Source organism: Trichechus manatus, unplaced genomic scaffold, assembly GCF_000243295.1.
Source record: "Trichechus manatus latirostris isolate Lorelei unplaced genomic scaffold, TriManLat1.0 scaffold00090, whole genome shotgun sequence".
NCBI lineage: Eukaryota > Metazoa > Chordata > Mammalia > Sirenia > Trichechidae > Trichechus > Trichechus manatus.
Window position 1 is genome coordinate 3,288,327 of NW_004444026.1, and position 27,665 is coordinate 3,315,991.

The 27,665-nt window shown below is 36.9% G+C and overlaps 1 protein-coding gene across 1 annotated transcript in view; it reads right to left on the bottom strand.

The window, feature by feature from the left end:
- SLC20A2 (solute carrier family 20 member 2) overlaps positions 1-27,665 on the bottom strand; it is a 119,621-nt gene that overhangs the window by 91,663 nt on the left and 293 nt on the right. The window contains exons 2-3 of the mRNA XM_004382088.2: positions 23,005-23,121; positions 21,282-21,639 (exon numbers count right to left, since the gene is read on the bottom strand). The gene's annotated coding sequence lies outside the window, so the exon portion shown is untranslated. The remainder of the gene's footprint in view (positions 1-21,281; positions 21,640-23,004; positions 23,122-27,665) is intronic.

Sequence of the window (27,665 nt, forward strand, 5' to 3'; positions counted from 1 at the left end):
GTGATATGCAGATGACACAACCTTGCTTGCTGAAAGTGAAGAGGACTTGAAGCACTTACTGATGAAGATCAAAGACTACAGCTTCCAGTATGGATTACACTTCAATATAAAGAAAACAAAAATCCTCACAACTGGACCAATAAGCAACATATTGAAGCTGTCAAGGATTTCATTTTACTTGGATCCACAATCAACACCCATGGAAGCAGCAGTCAAGAAATCAAAAGACGCATTGCATTGGGCAAATGTGCCGCGAAAGACCTCTTTAAAGTGTTGAAAAGCAAAGATGTCACCTTGAAGACTAAGGTGCGGCCGACTCAAACCATAGAATTTTCAATCACTTCATATGTACACAAAAGCTGGACAATGAATAAGGAAGACCGAAGAAGAACTGATGCATTTGAATTATGGTGTTGGTTAAGAATGCTGAATATACCATGGACTGCCAGAAGAACGAACAAGGCTGGCTTAGAAGAAGTACAGCCAGAGTGCTCCTTAGAAGCAAGGATGGCGAGACTTCATCTCAAGTATTTTGGACACATTATCAGGAGCGACCAGTCCCTGGAGAAGGACATTATGCTTGGTAAAGTAGAGGGTCAGCGGAAAAGAGGAAGACCCTCAATGAGATGGACTGACACAGTGGCTGCAACAATGAGTTCAAACATAGCAATAATTGTGAGGATGGCACAGGACCGGGCGGTGTTTTGTTCTGTTGTACACAGAGGTACCTATGAGTTGGAATTGACTCGACGGCACCTAACATCAACAACACATCACCAAGCACAGTACCTAGTCTATGTAAGGTGTTAAATGTATTTTCATTTTCTTCTTCTTCCTCCTTGATCTGAAGCTCACAGATTTTTTCACTAGAGCACAAAGGTCAGACATATTTTCAGGTACCTCATCACCAGTCTCCATTCAGCTAAAAGAACAGAGGCTGTCTGTCCTCTTCTTTGAAATTGTTTCCTTCTTTCTCTGGGGGACAACAATTCTGCCCTTGCTGGTATAAGATACTAGGTTTGAAGCTGCCAGACAGACACAAATGAGCTGCCAGTTTTAAATGTAATGAAAACACCTTAGATGGAAAAATAAGCATAGGTTTATTACATGAAATCTGAACTTCTGTACTGTGTTAGTATCCAAGCTAATCTACAAGAACCCTTAAATGTACCGTAATTTGAGATTTTGAAAAAGTAGCAAACATTAGATTGAAATCCACAGTATTTCAAGAGGTAGGTTAACAAAACCTTACTAATTCCAGATTAATTTGGTTTGAAGTAGTAACATATCTAAGTTGAAAATACTTTTATATGCAGTTGTATTACTAGAATCTGTGAATGTTAAACTGAGTCACCTCCATTTTTAAGATGAAAGTACTAAAGATAATGCTTGTAATAACCAGATTATATTAAAAACAAACAAAACTGTAAAAGTACTTGAAAATATTCTATGTTTAAGTAACATTTTCCTGCATGCTTATTTACACCAAGCTATTTGTTTAGAAATCTCTTTTTAACAGGTAGTGCAAAGGTAAACTTCACCCATCACAAGTTAACCTTTATTGCCAGTTCTTTGTTGGTGGACGGAATATGAATTAACGAATTATGCTGAATTGCTAATCATAAATGTCCACTTCTCAGTTTACTCCACCCAATTATAGAAAAACTACTAAGATTCGGGCAACAAGCTATTGACTTCCCAAATCTTCTGGAACAAATACAAATTTGGTATCAAACACTAATTTTGTTATCAATCCACATTGTTTCACAGCAATGAAGCCTACTTCAAGAGCACTTACAATCTTTTTTGGTAAGTTCTATAAGGAACCTCAGGAGACAGCCCGGACAGTCTACTTCTGAAAGATCGCAGCCATTGAAAACCCCATGGAGCACAATTCCACTCTGCAACACATCTTTGAAAAGCAAAGATGTCACCTTGAAGACTAAGGTGCACCTGATCCAAGCCACTGTATTTTCAATCACATCATATGCATGCGAAAGCTAGACAATGAATAAGGAAGACAAAAGAAGAATTGACACCTTTGAATTGTGGTGTTGGCAAAGAATATTGAATATATCATGGACTGCCAAAAGAGCGAACAAATCTGTCTTGGAAGAAGTGCAACCAGAATGCTCCTTAGAAGCAAGGATGGTGAGACTACATCTTACATACTTTGGACTTGTTGTCAGGAGGGACCAGTCCCTAGAGAAGGACATTATGCTTGGTGAAGTACAGGGTCAGCAAAAAAGAAGAAGACCCTCAACGAGATGGATTGACACAGTGGCTGCAACAATGGGCTCAAACACAGCAACGACTGTGAGCATGGCACAGGAACGGGCAGTGTTTCGTTCTGTGGTGCACAGGGTCGCTATGAGTCAGAATTGACTTGACGGCACCTAACAAGAGCAACAATACATGGAGTCACCATGAGTCAGAATTGACTCTATAGCAACTGTTTGTTTTGCCATCCTTTTTTTTTTTTTTTAACATTTTTAACATTGAATTTTGTTTCATTCTGTTGTACACAGGGTCGCTATGAGTCAGAACTGACTTGACACCACCTAACAGCAACATGCAGAACAGTGCTTGACATGGAGTTTTTACTATTTTAGTTATATAAAGTAACACTGAAAGGGAATTCCTGGCTGAACAATCCGTACATGGTAGTTAGAGAATCTACTCTGGGGTTCTGGGTTTTCAGGTTCCGTCTGTATCTCATTTCAGGTGGACAGGAAACTTGCAAGGTAGGACTGAAAGAGGTCCTCCTAACAGCCCAATGCTACCAGTTTTACTATTAATAATTTCAAGTATGTTCTCATGGCTCCTGCTACTCCACGATGAAGTCTCTGAGCATAGGTAAGATCTGTTTAAAGAGCAGATGCCCAAGTATGTGGTAGAAGATAGTACTTGGAACCATTGTATCAAGAGACTTGGGAAATAAAGGATTTATTTCACAATTCTTAATAGTTTTGTAAATGGATGTGGTCTACTCCCAAAAAGATAAACTGAGAAGTTATCACTTTTAAGGTAAGCAGTTCAAAATAAACCTCAAATTAAAAGCAATAAAAGATTCATAAGACATTCTAATTTTACTTGGTCACAAGAATCCAATAGGTAGCTAGTTTTCAACAGAGGGGCATAGCCTACTCTTTTGATGATGATAAATGTACATGATCTTATCTCTTTAGCACTAAATATTTATTAAATAAGTGCTCCAATGAGTGTTCATTTTTCAAAGTAGTAGCAATAAGCAAAAAAACAGAAGGATTAACAACTCAACTCTAAGAACTCTAAAAGCCCAATAATTAGAATAATCCAAAAGGCCATTCCCAGAAACACCAGCGACAAGTTCATCTACATAGGCCTTGGTTCACATAAAGAGGAATGGACAAACAGTAGATCTGTGGTTGATTTTATGTGAAATAAGAGACAATTATCTAGTTTAGACCTTAATGCTTTCATTGTAGCAGTTAGTTTCCTCTTTTCTTGACATTATATTCCCGTCTCTCCAACTGCCAAGAAAGGGTGCATGTGCCAGTTCTCTGACTCAAGATCTGTCCACAAAAATGCTCTTAAAAGATTGCTGATACAAAGATTCTGTTTAGGGTAATGAAAAAGTTTTCGGAATAGATTGTGGTGATGGTCGCACAACATTGTAAATGTAATCAATGCCACTGAATTGTATGTGTAAGAATGGTTAAAATGGCAAATTTTATGACTGATATATATATGTATGTATGTGTGTGTGTGTATGTATATATACTATATATACAGCTTTTTTATTGTGGCAAATATATATGTAACAAAACATACGCCACTTCAACATTCTTCACATGTACAATTCAGTGACATTAATTGTGTTTATCATGTTGTTCAACCCTCACCATATCCATTTCCAGTTATATATATTTTACCACAACGAACTGTTCTTTAAATGACTAAAAAGTATTCTTTCTTACGTCAACCATGTTGAAAAGAGGAGCTCTTAACAGGTCCAGATTATTTTAAAGCTTTTTTTTTTTTTACTCTTTTTAAATAAGATGGATGAAAGTGTAAAAGGGTAGTAGCATAATGGGCTCAAACATACCAACAATTATGAAGATGGCACAGGACTGGGCAATATTTCATTCTGTTAAACATAAGGTAGCTGTTATGAATGAACTGTGTCCCCTAAAACTACGTCTTGTAAATCCTAACCCCTATAGCTGTGGTTACAATTCCATTTGGGAATGGGTTTTCTCTATTATGCTAATGCGGCAGTATGAGTGTAGGGTGTATCTTGAGTCAATCCTTTTTGAGATATAAAAGAGCAGATTAAGCAGGCAGTTAAGGGAAGATAGATGCCATGCCACATGAAGACCACCAAGGAGCCAAGGAACAGAAGCTGAAAAAAAGACAAGGACGTTTCCCCAGAGCCAGCAGAGCGACAGAAAGCTTTTCCCTAGAGCCAGCGCCCTGAATTCAGACTTCTAACCTCCTAAACTGTGAGAAAATAAATTTGTTTGTTAAAGCTGCCCACTTGTGGTATTTCTGTTATAAAGCAGCCCTAGATAACGAAGACAGTTACCATGAGTTGGCGCCAGCTTGACAGCAACTGACAACAACCATAATTTATAAATTCCAACCAATATTTTGATTTTCAGTGAGAAAATCTTATAATTATTCAAGATTATTAAAGTAATAAGCAGCCAATTAGACAAAGGGTATGCTAGTTGTTCATACACAGCATATCATAACCATGTATACTCAAACTATAACATCAGACTAGTATTCACTGTTCTCTGTATGGGCTTTAAATAAGCCATCTCTTCTCATTAGTTTTGTGGTGAGTTCAGGAAAAATAATTAAGATAAAAGCAAACAAACAACCTAAAGCAAAAGAATCTCTTTGACAACATTTATTAAAGTACTCTCTCTCAAAACCACCTTTAACTTAAACTGTTCCTCGACAATGAAGAAACAAGTAGAATAAATTACATTTAGGTTATGATTCTTTAGAAACTGTTGGACGATTCTGAGACATGCTGAGGAAAATAGCCAAGAGAAGGATTAGGCAGCAGCTTAAACACAAAGGCCAGGAATAAGATCAAAATTAGAAAGATCAAAATTAGAAACATATAACGTCTGGAGAACTGTCCATATAAGGGTATCTTTAAATCAGTAGAGTCCACTGGGCAAAATAAACAGCTGCATCGTCATAATGGCTGCTTCTCCATCTCTCATTCAGAAATCTTCAGTCTCATGAGACACATGACATGAATTGATGCTATTATGTTCAATGTGAACTCCAATCTTAGGAGGAATTCTTTCTATGACAGAGGCACTGATCATCAGAAATATAAAAAGTTTGTATGTTTGAGGGCATTTTCTACTCCCAGATGATACATTTGATATATTTTCATCTTTCTGTTTTATAAAAGCATGAAAAAGCAATAGTAGAGAATCAAACTTCTGCTGAGCATTCCTCACCACATCTAGTATACCATACATACTTGCATTTCCCCAACTCCCTGGATTTCCCGATTCCCCAGAGTAGTGGGCTACTGTTTCTTCCTTCTCATTTACTTATTCACCAGACTTTTAGACAGCTTCTTGACCCAGTGCCAAGCACTAAAGAAATGAAATGAATAAGGAGCCTACCTTCCAGAAGTTCACTGTATTGTGGAAGACAGATGAACAAATAATTATAATACAGTGTAAGTTCTTTGCTAAGGGTCTATACACAGTAAAGGGTGCAATTCGGTTTGGAAGATTTTGCCATGGAAACAACGCAGTTTCAGTCTTAAAAAATGAAAAAATTTACTGGACAGATAAAGGGTAAGAGGTATTTTAAGCAGAGGAGTCAGTAGAAAACAACACAGAACATCTGAGAATAGTAAAAATTATGTGTCTAGGATACAAATGACGGTATGAATGGTGGAAGATTAGGCTGGAAAAGCAGATCAGCGCTAGACTGTTTATACCCTTTTGCGCCATGTTGATGAGTTAGTCCATTTTCCTGTAAGCTTGAGACTCTGAACTCTGGCTATACTGTTAAAACGCCTGGGAAGCTTTTAAAAGAAATATTGATGCCTGATAATTGTTAGTATCAATTAATTTGTCGGGGATGGGGCCTGGGCATCAGTTTTTTTTTAAAAAAAGCTTCCCGTGTAATTCTAATGTGTGGTGAGGGGTGACCGGGAGTCAACACAACTGTACAAGCAAGATGGTGATGTGAACACTTTTTTTTTTTTTAAGTTAACTGAGCAACAGTGTGAAGAATGGATTAGAAGGAGACTAGGGGAGAAATGCCAGTTAGTTTGCAGGCTACAGAATATAGGCAGGAGATAAGGGTCTAAGCCAGTAGTTATCAACCTTTTCTGTGTAATTGGCTTGTGTGACAGTCAATGATAGAGGCTAAAAGACTTTCCCTAGGAAAAATGCACACATGTCAAAACATGTGCAAATAATTTCAAGGGTTTATGAACCTCTATGAGTAATGAATTCCAGTTAATACACCCTGGCCTAAAGGTAGTGATGAATAGGGAATTCAGACTTTGGAGGAAGACTCAATAGCATTGATGACTTTCAGGTGATGGGAAAGACGGTGCATTAAAGATGACACTACTGTTTCTAGCTTGAGAATTATAAATAATAATTATCATGCATAAAGCACTTATGTGTCAGGAACCATGATAAGCCCTTCACATGTACTTATCTCACTGAATTTCCCAATTCTGTCAAATAGATACTATCAAACCTATTTCATTGTTGAAGAAACTGAGATTTAGAGACATTCAGTAGCTTGTCTAAAGTCACATGGAAATAAGTGGTGGCACAGGAATGCAATCCCAGATAGTGTGATTCCAGAGCTTGTGGTGTTAGCCTCTTCTCACACTACTTCTGGTGAATGGTACCATTGATTAAGTAGAGAAAATAGTAGGACAGAGCAGGGTAGGTCTGTGATTAGAAGAGGAAGGGGTGGGGGGCATAAAAAATTTAGTTTTAAACACGTTGTGTTCAAGATAGTATAGACATACAGACGGTGATTCTATAAAATCTGAAAAAAAATATAAATGAGCTCGAGAGTGAGAGTAGAAAATATAGTAACAGAACACTGATTCTATGTGCCAGGTGCTGTGCTAAGTGCTTTCTCACAATTGTGTGTTATGATTAGCTTCCCTTTGGTAGGTGCTGTCAAGTCATTTTTTGACTCATGACCCCATGTGACAGAGTAAAACTGCCCCATAGGGTTTTCTAGGCTATAATCTTTATGGGAGCAGATCACTAGGTCTTTTTTCCCGTGGAGCCGATGGGTGGGTTCGAACCACCAACCTTTAGGTTAGCAGCTGAGTGCTTAACTGTTGCACCACCAGGGATCCTTATCTTCCCTTTACAGGGAAGGTAACAGACAGTGGGAGATCAGGGTCACAGAGCCAGAAAGTGGTGGAGCTGGACTTGAACCCAGGAGCCTATCTTCTTAACCCCTAAACTACACCTCTCTGTCACTATAAAAAGGGGTAGAAACCATGGTGTCCTAAGTGACAGCAGCCCCCAATCTTGTTCTAAAAACTAAACTAACAGTCTGAGATACGAGTATACCAGTTGCCGTCGACTCAATTCTGACTCATAGTGACCTTATAGGACAGAGCAGAACTGTCCCATGGGGTTCTATTGGCTTCAAACTGTCGACGACCTTTCGGTTAGCAGCCAAGCTCTTAACCACTGAGCCACAAGGGCTCAAACAGTGTGAGATAAAGAGTTTTCAAAAACTTTATATATACAAAGTTTGACATATTTATCCACTTGCATAACCTAAAGGATTGTTATACTATTTCAATTATTCGAGAGCAATAAGATATATTTCTGTCTTAACCAACTTAAACAAATATTGGAGATACATTTTCACAAGTCAGTCTGTAAACCCGAGTGCAAATATATGTAAGTTAGAAAGCATGACACAAATTTCAGTGTTATTGTTACCTGAGTCAGAATTCAGAACAATTGGTCTAATGGAGATAGTGGCCACAATGAGTATAGAAGTGGTGAAATGTCCTTTTTTATCCTTTTTTGTAGCTTGAAAAGAATGTGATTTTCTCCTCCCTAAAGTGACAAAAATAAAAACTTAAAAACCGTAAGTCTAGATTAATGACATCATGTCTAACAGAGGAGTAACTTACACATTGCAGTTTCAGTAAAAAACTACTATATTTCAATTTGTCAGCACTTTATACTGTACCTTTTGAAAATACTGACAACCATGTGACCTTTGAGTCAAAGAATTCCTTCCATAAAGGTACTTTTGAAGAGCCTACAATAATATTCAAAGAAATTTCTCCGGTTTCAGAATTAAGGTATCTCAGAGAATATAAAATTCCAATGAAAAGAGTTCTTGAGGTTCTGCTATACAACCTTTCACTTAGAGTGGCAATTCCTTCTATAGCACCTCACAGTCACTCATCACGAGGCTTGAAGTCAATAGTTTCCATGGCAGCCCCTCTCCTGGCTGGAGAACACTTACCTCTACAAGATTCCATCTTAAATCTAGTCAAAATCCTCTGCATTGTGATTTCCATCCATCCATTCAAATGTTTATTTAGCACTTGTTTGACCCACAGTGCAAAGTTCTACACACCTCCCTCTGGTCTTCCTAGTCGCTAATCTACAAAGGTTGCTACCATCTTTCTTTTGTACCCTGTCCTACAGATTCAACAATCAAACTCTTTTAGTTTAACAGCAGTTCCTCATGTGACTTCATTTCCTGATCCATCACTATGCTGTTCTCACCTAAACTGTGGGTCATAGACTTCAGTATAATTCATCAAATGTGGTCTACCCAGCCCATAAAAAAGAGACTGACTCAATGTGATGTAGGCCTGCACTACTGTAGCCTGAGATTGTTCCCTTTTTTAGCAGCTACGTCACAGAGATGACTCAGATAGGCCTGTGGTCAAATAAACTCCTAGGTCTTTTTCATCTCTGGTACAATCGGAGATAGTCCTCTACCCTAAACATTCCTCAACTCCTATAGATGGTTTATCCTTAGTGTATTTAATCTTGCTGATTTTAGAACATTATTATAACCTGTTCAGAATATTATGAATCTAGAGTATTCTACTATGGTATTAATTATCTCTTAGGTTTATGCCATCTGGAAATTAGCTAAACTTATTTCAATCTAGACCTTTATGAAACATAACATTATGATAAAAATGTGGTATCTGATGAAACTCAGAAAGCTCTTTATGCGTTCTCTAGATTTAGGATTACTCTGATACATATATTATCAATTTTTAACCTTTTTTGGGGGGGCAAGAGCTCCTTTGAAAATCTAATGAAAGCCATAAAATGTACATTTGTACACGCTTTAGGAATCAAGTTGTGATGGTTCATGGAGACCCCTACCTCCAGAATTCTAGGTCCTGTGAAAAGCATTTCTGGTCACTAGGATTCAGTAGCATTTAAATATTTCTAAAATGGTTGATTCTTCTACCTAGTGCCCAACTAATACCCAGAAGGAGACAATTAACTGGAAATCTACTGACATTAACTCATTACTTCTCACTAACAGAGAAGGTATCCAGAAACTAAGAAATCTGATGAAAACCAAACCACAGATTGTAAAATGACTTTAGAAACAAAAGCACAAATACCTAAGGTTATATGTATAAAGATACTTGTTGCACCATTGTTTTTAGTGACAAAAAAGAATGAAAGAAAACAAAGAAGGAAGGGTGGAAGGGAGGAGAGGAGGGAGGGAGGAAAACAAACATCCAGAATGTCCATTCACAGGGAAACGGCTGAATAAATTATGACACATTGAACTATCATATCTTATTCATTTTTTCCAAAAGAAGAGTTAAATCTATATCTATTTACCTGGGGGATATCTATGGATAAGGAGAAATAGCAAGATTTAGAATAATGTGCGGATTATGATCCTAGCTTAAAAAAACAAAAAACGTAAAACTCACAAACCTTGTCATTCTACATACTTTTATGAGCATAGGGAAAGGTGTTGAAGAATATGTATTAGGTTACGAACACTAGTAAGAGATTCATTATCTTTTTCTTTATTTATCCTAGGATCCTCTCATTTATTACAAGTAAATATTATTTTGCAAAGTAGAACACCAAACTAAAAAAAGAAAAGCAAAACTAAATAAGGCCAACAATAAGATCAATCACTAAAGACTCAGATCTCTCTCATCCCACACACTCCTCGTAGGTTTTCTAAGTGCTTAATTTCCCAAAATGCTTCCCACCCATACTATGTCCTGGATAAAGCCTAATTTCCTTTTCGAATTTTAAATGATTCTGAGTTTCTCACCGTTTGGGGTATTTGATTCTACTTCACACATACTTCTGTTATCCATGTGAAAGTTGTGTTTTACAGTTTAAATCTGTATAATTCACAAGTGTGACTCTCCCTGCCCTCCGGAAAGCACTGATCTCAGGAGAGCCATCCATGAAAGAGCCATGTGGAACCCGTATTAGTACAAGACAGATAGATGCATGCAGCACAACTATCAAATTCTAGGGTGAAGAAATCTGAGCACAGAAGCTGTTTCTGTTAGTTCAGTAGTTTTCCATCTTGGCTTAGAATCATCTATAAAGCATTTCAAGAAACACCAATCCCCGGACCCCACTTCCAGAGATAGAATTTGGCTCAGGTACAGTTGTTGCTATTGTTTTTTAAAGCTATGTAGATGATTCAAATATGCAGTCAATTCAGAACAACTGTTTCTTTTTTTAAATTTCATCCTTTTCCTTCTCCCAACTTTTTACAAAGGGCTTTATCTTTATCAGTTATTATAAGGCTAAAGGATATATTTGGGAAAACCAAAACCTATCAGCCAGCTAATGCCCGTCCACTATCCATAACTTATACTGCCCTTACGTTAACTTTTGATGCCCAACTACATTACCTAAACCCACAGCTATCATAACCCTTCAAATATTAAAACAGTATTTGAAGCTTTATTCTAATAATAAATTATTATTAATTATTAGCCCGTGAGACAATGAATGGTTTTTTGAAAACATCTTAGGATTTCCAAATATTATGCTGGAAAGCAGAAGTGCCAGCGCTGCTCTATCAAGTAGTTGAAACGTTGCTGGACATTGGTCAGTTAATAGACTTTTTGATCCTTTGTGCTAGTCCTTATGATTATTTTAAAAATTCAACATCTACCAGATTGCAAATAAAAAGAAAACCCATTACTTGAAGTATTACCCCCTTTCAAAGTTAGTTAGTATCTGAGAACAGTGGTATGCCCTACAAGAAAAATGTCAATAAAATATGAAAGGGAATTCATCAACAAAATGAAATTAATATTTATTGAATACAAGTTATAATGCAGTATATCTAAGATGGGATTCTATACTTTGGACTCATGATGGAAATTACACACACAAAGATAGATCTCTTAAAATAAAGGGCAATGTGTATCATTTATAATGGTTGGCATCAAGAAATAACTGCCTTTATAGATCTACAAGTGCAGAATGCATTACTATATATTTTCAAAGAAGCCTACAATGGCCCATTAAAAAAAAAGTTTTGATCCAGCAATCACACTCCTGAGCATTTATCCCAGAGAAATGGAAACTTACGACCACACAGATACCTATACACAAATGTTCACAGGAACTTTATTTGTAATAGCCAAATTGGAAACCTCTCAAATTTCCTTCAACAGGTGAATGGTTAAACTGTGGTACAGCCATACCATGGAAGACTACTTGGCAATAAAAAGGAATAAACTAGTACTGATAAACTCAACAACTTGAATGGATCTCAACGGCACTATGCTGAGTTTAAAAAGCCAATCTCAAAAGACCACATACTACATGACTCCACTCAAAATGACAAAATCATAGAGAAGGATCGCAGATTAGTGGTTACCAGGGATTAGGGATGGGGGTGGCAAGAGAACAGCCATAAAGGGGTTAGCAACAGAGGAAACCCTGTGCTGATGGAAGTGTGCTATATCTTCATTGTGGTGGAAGTTACACAAATCTACACATGATCAAACTGCATAGAACTACACACGCACATACACAAAAGAGTGCATGTAAAACTGGTGAAATCTGAATAAACTCTGGATTTCCTGGTTTTGATTCTGTCCTATAGTTACATAAGTTGGGGTAAACTGGGTGAACGGTCCATGGGACCTCTCTGTCCCATTTTCCCATCTTCCGGTGAATCGCTAATCATTTTAATCTATAATCATTTCAAAACAAAAAGCTAAAACAATATTTTCAGGAAACTGTGAAGCGAGTCTGTATTTAAGATACAAAAACCCTTTTTCTTAATCTAAGTGAAGGTATAAACATGTTAAGTGGAAAAGACACAAAAAGAGAGCTGGAGAGAACAACAGTAACTAATATTCACAAAGCATTTATTATGTGCCAGGCACTATAGCTCATCTTATTTAACCCAACAAACTAACAATCTGATGAGATGGCTGCTAATTAATATCCTCACTTTTCAGATGAGAAAACTGGAGGACCGAGAAGATAAGTAACTCAGTCAACGTCACACAGCTGGCAAGTAGCAAAGATGTCAAAGTTAAGAAAACACAGGCAATTTCAAAACAAAGAGGATTTTACGATAAAAGTGGTGGTGTAAATGGTTAAGCCCTTGATTACTAGCTGAAAGGGTGGCAGTTTGAACCCACCCAGAGGCTCCTCAGAAGGCAGGCCTGACGATCTGCTTCTAAAATGTCACAGCCTTGAAAACTTTATGGAGCTAGTTCTACTCTGCAACACATGGGGTCACCATCAGTTGGAAGCAACTCGACGACAATTAACAATAACATGGTATCAAGAAAAGATTTTAAATTTTGCTTAAAATACGTAGAGTAGATGGAATGCTAGAGATAAATCTTAAAATATCCACATTCATAGCATACTATGCTGAGTCCTGTCATCCAAGAACACCCACGATACCATCATCCTAGAATAACTGAATACACTTGACCAGAACTGTATTTGAATCTGTAGTTATTTTTATTAACCTTTCTACTTTTGTTTAGAAACTAGAAGAAAATTAATAATGGATACATGTAAGATTTCTCCTCTTCAAAAGTACTCCACTGAATGGAAATAATAAGTAGAAAAAAATGAGCCAAATTCAGAAATAATACAAGGATGGCACTCAAAATGGGAGGAAAATAAAGCTGACTATAACAAAGCCTGTTTGTCTGACAACAGTCAAGGTAGAAAAGCCTAAATTAGGTTAGGTTAAAACATGAATCTACATATAATGAACAATACTGGCTAGCAAGACGAATACTTATTTGCAATAAAATAGTTTTAAATACAATTATACAATTAAGATTGGCTTCAGTCTGGATTAGAAAACACAAAAGGAAAATTTCTGCCCTTCTAGCTGACCCCATCTCCAACTTAGATCATCATATATGTCAAAAAACAGAGGCATTTTAGACTAAATTCAATGTAAGTAAATGGGTATTTAAAAGGAAGTTTGTTAGTCTGGCTACAAAAGCTGAGACAAGGTTGTTTTTCTAGAGGAATATCATCTCATTTAATTTTAATTTTAAAGATCAAGTGAAATCCCACAAGAAGACAATAGTAAAAACATTCAGAGTATTAATCACTCTTTCAAGTTGTAGACAGTCAAGTAATCCACTTAACGTGCTGCTTGAAGAGAACAGAGGAAGTGCTGTCTGTTGCCCTTGGGATCATCTCTGATATCAAAAGTATCAAAAGCAAATGCAAGTGGAGCGATGTCATCCAAATGTTAGTTTTATTAGAAACTTTGTGAAGTCCCAATCCTGGAAGTTACATTCAGGAATTCTACTTGACAATGAAAAAAAAAAAAATTGAAAAAAATTTCTCTACAGAAGGATCTGGAGTGGAATGGCTAAACCACTGTATTTCCAAGCACGGCTTCCATTAATATGGTAAAATCTGAAAAAGAATTCTTGTTGTCAAATGTCCTTGGAATTTCTTCCTCATGAATAGACAAAGTAAAAGTTGAGAAGGGCGAAAAAGCAAATATATATATATATAATTCAGAGATATCTGTCATACAATTTTTATTGCATCAGAGGTTATTTTTTCCAGGTAAGATCCTCACAGTCAGGTTTTGATAAAAGCCATAACCCAAGTCATTTTTTCTCACAGACTCTCACTCAGGGATTGTAACAAGGAACTGTGTTTTCATTAATGCCAAATTCTAATCCATGGTAAATAAAAATTTTGGAAGTTTTCATAAATATCTTTAAACAGAGATGCTTTTAGGATGTGAGAGTGGAATAATGTCTTTACTTTTAAAAAGAAGAGATTTTATATTTTAGACTATAGTAAATATTTACAAATGAAATGCTTTAATGTCTGAGATTTGCTTCAAAATAATATGATGGGAGGGGGGAGCAGGAGGGAACAAAATAAACTAGATTTACCACAAATGGACAGAGCTAGGTGATAGGGACATGGGGATTAATTATACTATTTTGTCTTCTTTGATATATATCTAAACATATAGAAAGTTTGTTTGAAAATCTCCTTGAGCTGGATGTAAAATATACCCACATAACAAGGAATTCTGAGACTTATGAAGAAATCTAGGTTCTTGAATACTTCTACCACTGCCTAGTCCCAGGCAAGTCATTTGATATAAACAACACCTCACTTTATATTTCTACTAATGCAGGGATGGAACATCATGGTTTTTGAAGGTTGCTTCTAGTTCTAAAGTTTACCCTTTGAGAATGCTGTTTTACAAATTGAGTTTAAATTCAATTTAATTGTTTACTGTAACTGATCCTATATTGAGATGACAACAGGTGTCTCAAAACAATGTGTGATCTCAAAGCAGCTCTTCAGGACCACTGGTACCATCAAGCCCTGATCACAGAAATAAAGAAAATGGAAGGAAGGCAACTGTGGTGATAAAAACATCACGACTTTCTGTAGCGAAAAAGAGGAAGACCCTCAATGAGACGGACTGACACAGTGGCTGCAACAATGGGCTCAAACTGTGAAGATGGTGAAGGACCAGGCAGCGTTTTGTTCTGTTGTACACAGTGTCGCTGTGAGCCAGAACCAATGTGATGGAACCTAACATTTTCTGCAGGTAAGGTAAAAATGTTCATTCCTCAGAAATCTGCTTATTTCTAAAGAAAAAAGTCACATATACATAAAATTTTAAATAGGCAGACTAATACAGTAATTTACCTTGAATAAATTATCTGACAATTGTATAAATATGTCTTCTGAAGGTCACTCATCACAGTATGGTTTGTAACAGTGAAAAATCTGATACCTAAATTACCATCAATAGGGGATTCATTAATTAGGTACATCCTCACAATGGAAAACTATGCAGCTATTTAAAAAATGAAGACATAAACCCGCAACAATGGGCATATGACAAAGAGACACAGAAGCCAACGGAAAGAGCACCCAATGGCCAAAGCTGGAACAATAAGAGCAACAAATAAGTAGTATTAGATTAAAACCCAAAGTATAAAATAAATATTTATTAGTCTATATTGATAAAACGATTGAATGAAGAAACAAACGGGAGAACAGATAAATCTCCTATGCAGAAAAATTCCAAATAATTTATGTAAATACTCTGTCCTCAAGGAGGTAGAGCCTAACTCCCATTCCTTAAGTATGGATGACTTCCTTCCCAAGAGTACAGGATGGAAGGGGAGACAAAAAAGAGTAATTTTACAGGGGAGAAACCTGACAAACACTGCCTCAGCCAGGTGATCAAGGTGAACATCAACAGTGGTAAGTCATGTCAAGAGTATGTACCCCTGATATGATGTGATGAAAATGGTATTTACATCTCTGGTCTTCCTGCCAAAATCACATAACCCTACTCTAATCATGAGAAAAATATCAGGCAAATCCCAGTTGAGGGACATTCTACAAAGTATCTGGCCAAAACTATCAAGGCCATGAAGACTAAATGTAATGTGGTATCCTGGATGGGATCCTGAAACAGAAAAAAGGACAATAGGTAAAAACCTAAGAAAATCTGAATAAAGCATTGACTTTCATTAATAATAATGTATCAATATTGGTTCATTAATTGTAAGAAATGTACTGTACTATGTTATTAATTAGGGAAACTAGGTATGGGGTGTACGTGGACTTTGTACTATCTTTGCAATTTTTCTATAAATTTAGAACTGTCCTAAAATAAACTTACTTTTTTTTAACGTTAAAAGTAAATTTAAAAAATGAAGATATAAACTTACAATAATGTGGAGTGATGGTCGAGATATAGTAAATGCACAAGGGTTACAAACAACATGGATGTTATGAACTTATTTTTGTTTTAAAACAATATGTATATGCATGTATATATCAAAAAGTCTGGAAGGCTATACACCAAACTGCTAACCTCTGGGTGGTAGAATTATTGGTGATTTTCATCAGCCTCCTCTTTATACCTTTCTGAATTATCTGAATTTGTTTTTCCGCTAAGCATTGATTATTTTTTTTACATTGAGCCTTATTACTTTTATCACTAAAAAGGTTATTTTACTTTGGAAAAAAACCATGTGTAGAACATGGAATTGACAGCATATTTAGCTCAAGATAATTTGCATTTATAAAACAAATCTTAATTTTTCTTAAATAAATCTTAATTTTTCTTATAAATCTTAATTTTTCAAGGGGAAATATTAATTTTGAAAGACAGTATAGAAAAGTGGTTAAAAGAATGGGATTTAATCAGAGCTAGATTAAAATCCTGGTTTCATCACTTACTATCCATGTGGCCTTGGTCAGTTCCATTACCTTCCTCAACTTCCTCATTTTAAAGTGGTAAAAAGGTAATGTAACAAAACTATTGATCTGCAGAACAGTCCTAACATATATATATTCATCCATTCATTCACCCATTTGTGTCAATGCAACCACATATTGTATTTTATATATATGTGTATATACAGAAAACATAAAATGTATTTTATAACATCAAATTTTATTAGAAAAATTGCATAAGTAAAATAACAATGAGTTAATGCATGTAGACAGCCTGGCCCTATTAAGGACCCATGACGGTAACTGTCACTGCTGTCAATAATACCAATAAATCAAAATCCAAGAAGAAATAAAATACTATCATGAAAAAATTAGTTTTTCAAAGAATGACTAGGGGACCAGTGAAAGACAAACCCAATACCTCAGTTCATTCTACAACGCCTGTAGCAATTTCCCAAACACCCCTGCCAACTAGGTATTTATTATGGCTATGAAACATGTCATTACTAATATGCTCACAGGACTACATAATAATCTGTCACAGAACACAAATGAAAGCCACTTCTCATTATAACCAGCTTAAACTAAGTTTTGGAATATTTATACACCAAGTTTTTCTTTCTATGGGAATACAGTTTATACCGGTATATACCCAGGAGACTTGAAAGCAGAAACGAAAACAGCACATGTACACTGCAGCACTATTCCCAGTTGCCAAAAGATAGAAACAACCTAAATGTCCATCAACAGATGAACAAACAAAACGTGGTACACACATATGATGGAATATTACTCAGTTATGAAGAGAAGTGAAGTCCTGATACATGCTACAACATGGATGAACCTTGAAAACATGCTGAATGAAGTTAAGTCAATCACAAAAGGACAAATATTGTATGATTTCATTCATGTGAAGTATCTAGAACAGGCAAATGTATATAGAGATCAGAGTTTAATAGTGGTTACCAGGGGTGGGAGGAAAGGGGGAAGGGGAGTCATTGTTTAGGAAGCAGTGAGTTTCTGTTTATGGTGATGGAAAATTTGGCAACAGATATTGGTGATGCTTGCACCACATGATAAATGTAATCGATGCTACTAAATTATACTTGTGAAAAGTGTCAAACTGGCAGATGTTGTGGTATGTACATTTTTACAACAATAAAAAAAAATTTTATGTATGTAGACCTGACTCTTTTGACCTACACTTTCTAACTCTTCTGATTAATCTGTTCCTATTGCAGCCTCTATGTGTGTATTTTAGTATTTGACACACTGTATTGCAATCATTCACTTATCAATATCCCCCCCTCAACTATGAGCTGCCAGAGAGAACGCACCATATTCTATTTATTTCTGTAGCCCCAAAACACAGGCCAGTACTTAGCACATCTACAAAAATCCCACGTTAGTAGCCTAAGTGTGGCTTTGATACCATTTTTACTAGCTGCACATGGGTGGTGAATATTACAATACCATTACTGGTCCATGACCCATTCCTTTAGCTACAAGACATCCCAAAACCACCATCACAACCAGGGAAGGCACAGGTAGAAAGAATATTCAATAATAGTTAACCTCACTTTGTAGGACTGCCCTCAAAACCTTACTTAAACACTATAATATGTGGTGTATACCAAAAAACAAAACAAAACAAAACAAAAACAAAAACCAAACCCGTTGCCGTCCAGTTGATTCTGACTCATGGCCACCCCATGTGTTTCAGAGTAGAACTGCTCCATGGGGTCACAGGGTTTTCTTGCCTGTAATCCTTACGGAAGCAGATCACCAGGCCTTTCTTCTACTGCACCACTGGGTGGGTCTGAACTGCCAACCTTTAGGTTAGCAGTCGAGCACAAACCTTTTACGCCACCCAGGGACTTTATGTGGTGTACAGGGTTTTTTTTTTTTTAAAGTTTAATAAAGCTTATATCACATCATTCTACCTCAGCTGGTATACACTGTGGGAAACTAAATTACAAGACAGCACCACTTTCATAGTATATACAAGAATAAAGGAAAAATATGAGGCACTGTAAATCATTAACAGCATAAAATAATCAAGTTTTACCAGAAAACTTCACTACAATACAACTACAGTGTCCAGAAGGGGCACGACCACACAATTTATATACTTTCCCACACAGAAACTAATAGGATCAGTTATTAATGGCATTTTAAGAATGTTACAGTATAATTACAAAATGATACAGGTTAATATTTAAGCAGACATCAAGTCTCTTAAAATGAGTATTTACGAGATTAAGTCTCTGTTTTATTAGACATAAAAAATGTTTTGGAAGTAAACTTAATGGGAGGTGTAGAAATACAGATGACCCTAACCTAAAACTAGATAACAGAATTACTGATATTTTTTATTCTTTTAGGAGACCTTTTACCTAATAAATGTTCATCGACTTGAGTTCTGTACTAGTACTTACCACCCCAGCCCCCACACAGCTGCTTTGGATGTCTTCCTTAACCTATCAAGACAAAGGAGTTAATTCAAATGTCACTAACTTATCAACTGTCCTTGAAGAAAGAGTTAAAACGATAGTAAATCAAAACCAAACCCGTTGCCATTGAGTCAATTCCGACTCATAGCAACCCTACAGGACAGAACTGCCCCACAGGGTTTCCAAGGAGCAGCGGGTGGATTTGAACTGCCGACCTTTCTGGTTAGCAGCCGAGCTCTTAACCACTGAGCCACCAGGGTACTGCACGACAATCTTGACTCTCTTAAAGTAATAGTAGTCTTCTAGCGTACCAACCCCTTTCTTCGGAGCAGAAAACACAAGAAGCTCAAGTTCCAAGAGAAGTTAACAGTAACTGGTTCAACCTGGCTACCGAGGAAATACACATTAAGGATCTGTACTCTATGCAAATACTGACAACAACTCCATCTAGAAATGCCTACTACCCAGGAACCAGGAAAATGGAAAAAAGACCTCAAGAAGCAAACACTCAATGGCTGAAAAGTACAGGAGGAAACAAGGTCAGTTTAGAGATGAGAAGGAATCAGAGCTAGATGAAACTCAGGACAAATCAGTGAGCTCCCCAGAAAGAAGCAGACTGAGGTGGTGGGAGAGAAAGGACCACCACTGGCAGTGGATGAGAGTGGAATGAAAAGGGAAAGAGGTCAGGAGTAGAAGAGGAAGGAACTAGAGAGGTGAAGGAGCTGAGTTACAAGAGACAACAATAATAGGAGTGGAGGGCACAAACTAGCAAGGAGACACACCCAAGTAAATAGAAAAGAAAGTATTTTAAATGGAAGGTTGAATCACAGAAAAGGCAAATACCAATAAACCAAACAAGAAATTCTGGAGAGGTGAGAAGGAAGGTAAAAACGGGACCAGGTGATCACAGACAGGGCAAAAGGCAGGAAAAAGGAATGAAGCAAAACAGGCCTGTTGGGGACGGAAATATTAAAGACCAAACGCTTTATGGAATTTTACCTCATTCAATTAAATTAAAAATCTGTCCTTTTGCTTATATTCCCCCTTGCTGGTAAATCTTGATTTATAAGAACAAAAGCTTTCTTTAATTTACTGAGGAGAAAATCATTAAGGAGGTCGACTGGCTTAGTCACAACAAGAGTCAAAACAAACTGTACTCATGTCAGTTAATTCTCTTAACTCTAATTCACAGACAAATTTCATACTGAAAATGTGTATAAACACCTTATAGATTACTTAACGACTGACTGTTTCATTTGTTTATTACAAAACTTTCTCACTGGAGTGTGTGCATGGCTGCTCTCTCTGCTTACCATCATTTGGAATTTCCTGCTTCTTAATACAACTCCAAAAACAGAAAGGGCAAGGTACAAAGGTAACATTTAATCAATATTGCTACTTCTAAGCACTTCTAAAAAGAAGTCTGACAGAGGTTTAAAACAGTAGTTAAAAGATTTTGTACATTTTCTAGAAATTTCTACCATCCATACTATTCGGGTCCCAGATAACTGAAAACAAGAGCACAAGGGATCACCTTTCATTTCCATCTACAAAATGAGAGCAAGGAAACACTGAACAAGAGCATAAAGAGAGGGAAGAAGATCAAGGCTGCCAAAGAATGGAAATTATTCTACTCTTAATCCTATAAAATAACCTAGGGTAGAACAGCAACCATACCAAATGTCTATTTATGAAAATATAATATTTATTTTTAAACTGAAAAGAAAAGAAAACAAAACATGGTAATCAGATCCTCGCTGCCAAAAAACTGTTTAAGGAAAAAGTAGGCATATACAGAGGCTGGGAGTATATAAAGGAAGATTAAACGAAAGTTGCAATTAACGTGAACAAGCAGCAGCATGTTCTTATGAAGAAGCAATCATCAATACACCACACTTTTAGAAATTAGTGAAAGTCAATTTCTGGGGCCTGACATCCCCAAAGAATTGGTACTATTTTTCCCCCTATTTCTGTTATTCACTATCTCTCTATATAGAATAAAATTCTAAGTAGATTACCTGCTGTTGCAGTAGAGGAAAATAACTTTTTTATTACAAAAATGGATGGATTAACAAAGATAATGTAAGAAACGTACAAAGAAATTTGCTAGAATCTTGTCACACATATTTTCAGAACCATCTTCTTCTCAGCTGCTTGAAAATCCTAAATGGCATTGGAGTCTCTTCTTGAAATTTGCCTTTTCTTCAGTTTTTTTTTTTTTTTTTAAACCATTCTTCCATAATATCATAATAAGTCCCTCGGCCATATATTCCATTCACAGATATCTGACTTATTATTTTCTTCCGGAAAGGGTTGCTGCTTCACAGGTTTAGAAGACCTCTTGAAGGCGCAAACCTGGTCTTTGGTCTCCACTGAGGACATGCTGAAACTAGGTTTATCCCTCATATTCGAGGGTGACATGGAAGCCAAATTATGTTTCCAAGGTAAAATGCCTAAAATAAAATAAAATAAAGTTAAAATCAACCAGAACAAAACAAAAACCTAAACCTAATAATGCAATGTAAATTCTCACACAATATACTTTAGCAAAGCCTGAAAAGTAAGTAATTGAAATCAAAAAAAATTTAATCTTTCATTTCAGTTTTATACTATATTTTAAAAAATTTAAAAGGGCCTCACAAGGTATGTAATAAAAAAAATACTGTAAATAGTCAGTAGTTCCTAAAATTAATTTTAAAAAATCAACTAAAATTATAAAGAAATTCAGATGGACTGACTTTTTGATCTTTCTATGACTAGGACAGAAGACAGAGTTTGAGAAAACCCTATTTCTCTGCATTCATATCTTACTTGGAAATGGAATGAACAAGCCTGGTTTACATTCAGCTATAAAATGAGTCATAGAGTTGAAGATCTGGAAGATTTCTTTCAGCTATCAAATTCTGAAATTACATTTTACCTGGCGATAACATCTTGGTACTACTGAACCAGCTTTATGCAAGTCATTTCACTTTGTCCCAATTCTCTTATCTAAAAACTTCTTGTTGCCGTTGAGTCATTCTGACTTCATGGCGCAGAGCAGAACTGCTCCGTAGGGTTTTCTAGGCTGTGGCCTTTCAGAAACAGATCTCTAGGCCTTACTTCCGGGCGCTTCTGGGTAGGTTTGAACAGCCAGCCTTTTGGTTAGTAGTCTAGCACTTAACTATCCGTGGCACCCAGGCAGCTCTATCTGTATAACACAGGGGTGATTCTTCTCACAGGTGGAAGTGGTACCAGAAGCACTTGAGAAAGGTATAAAATACCAATGCCCCGGCCCACTCCAGCTCTAATGAATCAGAACTTCTGTGTTCAGGCCCAGACATCTGTTGCTTTTGTAATAAAACCAGGTCATTCTGATGTGCACGCCTGGTTACAAAGCAACCATATTCAGGGTCCAGCTCTACAACCTTAAAATTCGTAAGTGGTGCTGTAAGGTTCTACTAAATTATCTCGGCCTGATAGGCTTAAAAATAAATGAGTCAGCCTATCATTTTCTTTCTCAAAAAACACATGTGAAAGGGAGAGCCTGAAATTAAGATCAAGGCTAACACGCCGATTGGATAAACACGTCAATATAGGTTATTTTAACCTGGATTTTCCAAATTATTTCCTCGGATATTTAAATAGAACACAAGCTGTAGGCCAATATTCATAATTGTAAGTTGCTTCTCTGACAGGCCATCTTAAAAGATGTGCTGATGTTAAAATAACACCGGAACATGTCATTTTTTTACAGAATCAAATTATAAAGCTATTCTAAAGATAAATTACATGATCTCCTACCCAGTGGAAATGATCTGTAGTACAGAATACTATACCTGCAAGGTATGTGTCCTCTCTGGCTGCTAACCAGGTTTGTGGCCCATGCTTGATTCAAGGACACTTCCTCCTCTGATTTCTGGACAGCGAGTGTGGAGATGTACATACTCCCATCTCTGTAGAGTCATTTAGATTAAGCAACTCTGTTGATGCCCAATGCCCCCAAAATAATATTGTCGGCTCCAACAAAAGGTATACGTAATTGGGCTTTCAGAAAATACCATTTTTCCCTTCAGCCAAAGATTAGACAGGCCCATAAAACAAAACAAGACTAAATGGGCACTCCAACCCAGGGGCAAGGATGAGAAAGCAGGAGGGGACAGGAAAGCCAATAATGGGGAACCCAAGGTTGAAAAGAGTGTTGACACATGGGGTTGGCAACCAACGTCACAAAACAATATGTGTATTGTTTAATGAGAAACTAACTTGCTCTGTAAACCTTCATCTAAAGGACAATTAAAAACAAACCATTTTTCTTCATCTTGCTGTATTTTGTTTGCAGACCCTCATCTAAATGACTATTTCAGGTTTGTCACCAAATCAATGGCACAATTTTAATTTTTTTTCCCACCAAAGAAATATTATATTATTTGGTTTGAAGAGGTCTCCTTGCCTCAACAGTGTTCACTACTGCTCAGTACAAGCTGAAAAAGTGGATCAAGATTCCACATAATGAAAAAGCAAGCGGACAGAATGGCACCAGGAACCTTTAGGACACCCACATTCTGGTAAATTACTACCACTAGGGTTTTAAATCTAGTGTTTAAGAAAGAAAGGCAGTAAGATGTCAAGTGTCATTTACTATTATTTTATTTGGAGTAAGTTTATTGGTATTAAATTAGTGTCTTATACAGTCACTGTCCTACGTCCGGGTGAATCACTGTCCTAGCACTGAACTTCTACAAAGAGTTATAAGCCACATTCAGCTCTGAGATTCAAAATTCAGTTTCTATCCACTTGTTTTTAGTCATCTCAAAATAGTGTCCCCTTAACCACTGCATTAGCAACCTCTTCTCTCTAGAAAATCTAGCAGTTTCTGCAATGCAGAGTCACTGCAATCTTTCACGTTACTTTGAAATTTAAAAAAGAACATCTTGTACAGAAGAGAAAGTAGCCTCAACTTTCAGATCCCCCTTCCAAGTATAAAGTAAAACTCTACAGAGAAACCACACTGACTCTGGAGCCAGACTGCCAGGGTTTACATCCAGTCTTCACTACTTATCACGTGCATGACTTTGGGCAAGCAGCTTAATTACTTTGCTTTGCCTCAGTTTCCTCATTTGCAAAGTGGGGATAATAATTGCACCTACTTCAAAGGATTGTTGTGAGATTCTAATAAATTAACATGTAAACGCATCTGGGGCAGTGTCTGGCACATTTTAAGCACTACATCAATGTTAGCTATTATTATTATTTTGTTTGATTTAGCTCCAAATTCTCATACAGTGTCATGTGTGTCAACAATGTTTGCCCAAATAAAATACCATCTACTTGAAGACTGGTTCCACATTTTAATATCTTGGATGTTTTCCCATGGAATATAATATTCTCTCAGTCAGTATACATAAACAAACAAACAAAAAAAACTCGTTGCCGTCAAGTCAATTCCAACTCATAGCAACCATATTTCCAAGGAGCGGCTGATGGATTCAAACTGCTGACCTTTTGGTTAGCAGGTGAGCTCTTAAGCACTGTGCCACCAGGGCTATTATTGTACTGGATACCAAGGAAGTTTTCAAAACTAGTACTGTATATAAATATATATTCCCTGCCCTCCAGTGGCTTGTATTTTAGATGAGGAAACAAGACACGTGAAACCCTTAAATATAAAGGATAAAAGATTAAATGCCAGCGTGTGGTATAAAGTGCTAACTTTCCAAGAGCTCACTGTGGGCTGCTGACTTGGTGGAGAAGGCTTGAGTGGCGTGGGTCCTAAAGATGAGTGGGATCTTCACGAGTGCAAGGAAGAGGGAAGGGGATTTCCGATGTGTTTGTTCATTGCATATGTATTTAAGGAGCACCATACATAAGCCAAGGAGCCCTGGTGGCACAGTAGTTAAAGCACTCAGCTGCTAACCAAAAGGTTGGCAGTTCAAACCCACCAGCCACTCCACTGGAGAAAGATGTGGCAATCTGCTTCGGTAAAGATTTACAGCCTTGGAAACCCTATGGGGCAGTTCTACTCTGTCACTGGGTCACTATGAGTCGGACTCAAGTTGAAGGCAATGGGTTTGGGGATTTGGGGGGTTAATAAGGCTTTGCTTATATACCCTTGTGCTTTGCTCACCTCTCCCCATCTTTTTTCCCTTTTATACTTCATCCACTAGCAGCTGCCCACAAATATCAAAGCTGGGGAAGTACCTGAGATGCATGTGGTGGCAAGAATCAGTCACAATGGGTAAAATTATTAACTCGAAAAGAAAACATGTGCATCTTTTTCTTTTTACATATTTCTGTAGATAACAACTCTCCATTCACCTCTTCCGCAAAGACAATGTCCTTAGGTAAAGGAACCCTCTTATAAATACTGACTGGCAAAGCATTCTCAATCTTCTCCCCTTCCCAACAATGGACCGCTAGAAGCAGAAGACAGGTAGGTCTAAAATGCTCTAATCACAAATAAGACACACCTCCAAGCATTTCCTTATCCTCTCCAGTCCTTCCAAAGGCATCCACTCTCACAGGAAGCAAACTGTTACAATCACACCATCACACGTGGAATATCAGTGTTTAATTTTGCCTATGTAAATCATTAAACTGTACCTTTGAAAACAGTCAAAATAAACTTTTTGATTAAGGAAGCCAAAATTACTTAATGAAATCCAGTTAAAAACTTAACTTCTTAATGCACAAAGTACTAGACTCAAAACCGAGCACACGCTTAAGAAATTTAAAAGCAAACTGAAAAATTAAATAGGGCCCCTACAATTTAGATAATCTAACAGTCTTAACATTCATATGCTTATGAAATTGTGCTAGACTCATCAGCTAAGTAACAGTCAGCCCATTATTTTTTTAATTCCTTAGTTTGGTATTGGAAAATTAGTCTTCATATTTCATTGTCATTTTTTTACCCTTAATTAGGAATGTCACTTAGAAATTAAATATGGAAAGGGGGCCATTTAAGAAGGGGTCGTTAAGCCTTTTCCCAACATTTACCTTTTTCCAATGTTCTGAAGGGAGCCCTGATGGTGCAGTGGTTAAGAGCTACGGCTGCTAACCAAAAGTCAGCAGTTCAAACCCACCAGCTACTCCTTGGAAGTTCTAGGGGGCAGTTCTACTCTGTCTTATAGAGTTGCTATGAGTGGCAATGGGTAGGGGTAGTAGTAATGTACAGATATAGCCTGTTCAATGCTAATGGGGACTTGATAAGTTAGACAGAGGTCTGAAAACTACTGAAAAGCCCAAATAAAGGGACTGATTGCAGTTCTACAAATTTTTAAAGCCACCGGACAACTTGAAAAATACACTAATTTACTCAGTCATTTTATATTGCCATCACCTTATTTTACAAAAGCAGAAACAGCAGTATTTAATGTTTATATTCCACATTCGGAAATGTTCAGATAAGTTCATGTATTCAAATATTTTTGAGCAACCTATGCTTATGCAAAAAGTTATCTCCAAAGATTAAATCAGGTAAGCCTGTAGACCATTTGGCACAGTCCTGGCAAACAAACAGTACATTGGCTATTATTGTTCCTAATTTTCCAACTTTTTGTCCCAGTAGACTAAAATCTACTACTTTGGTAAACTATATGGTTATCAAATTATACGTATTATTACATGCAATATATAAGTAAACCAATATATTAATCAGATAAATTAATATGCTATTGTACCAAGTAATGTTCTTAATCTAGACAAAGGTGAGTCTCATTGAAACAGAATGGTTTTTAAAGAAGCAGACAAAACTTGCTACAGGGTACAGTATTAAATATTAGCTCTTATCTCTGTCAATTAATAATACTACATCTACATGATCTAGTATGAAATATAATTAGCAGCCTGCTGATCCAACTGTACTTGCTCATAATGAATTAAAACTTCAAGCACGTGTACATGTGCCCATTCAAGGCTGCAGTACCACTGAATCCGATCATTTCAATACTCATGCTGAACTACATAAATTCATCACCTTTCTCATACTGGAAAATACATTTTTCACGTCACTGAAGAAAAATTTTTTAGAAATACCCAAAAAGTCGCTAAAACTGGCAGTACTAGAACATTCTGGCCACATCTAGGTTTTAAAACACTTGATAGTCTCAGCCACGCATTATTTATTATGCTGGGGAAAATGAAAGACTAAAATAAAGACATTTTGGAAGGCATATGTTTTCTTAAGCGTTCACATAAATATTAAAAGTAACCCTACGACCTTATTAAGGAAAAAAAAAAAAAGAAAAACAACAAACTTCAAGTTTCCCAGCTTAATCGCGATTCGTGGGACAATGCACATTCCCCCCTCCCACGCCTACAGTCACACCGCGGGGCACCGAAGCGGGACGCGTAGAGGCACGAACTCTGGGGTAATGACCGGCTCCCTCTACTTCCCGCCCGGTTTTAGACAGTGCGCCGCGCCGCACACAGCTACATCCACGTGGACTTTAGGCGGGTGGCAGGACCCCCGGCCCCTCCCGCCGGGGCCCCAGCTCCG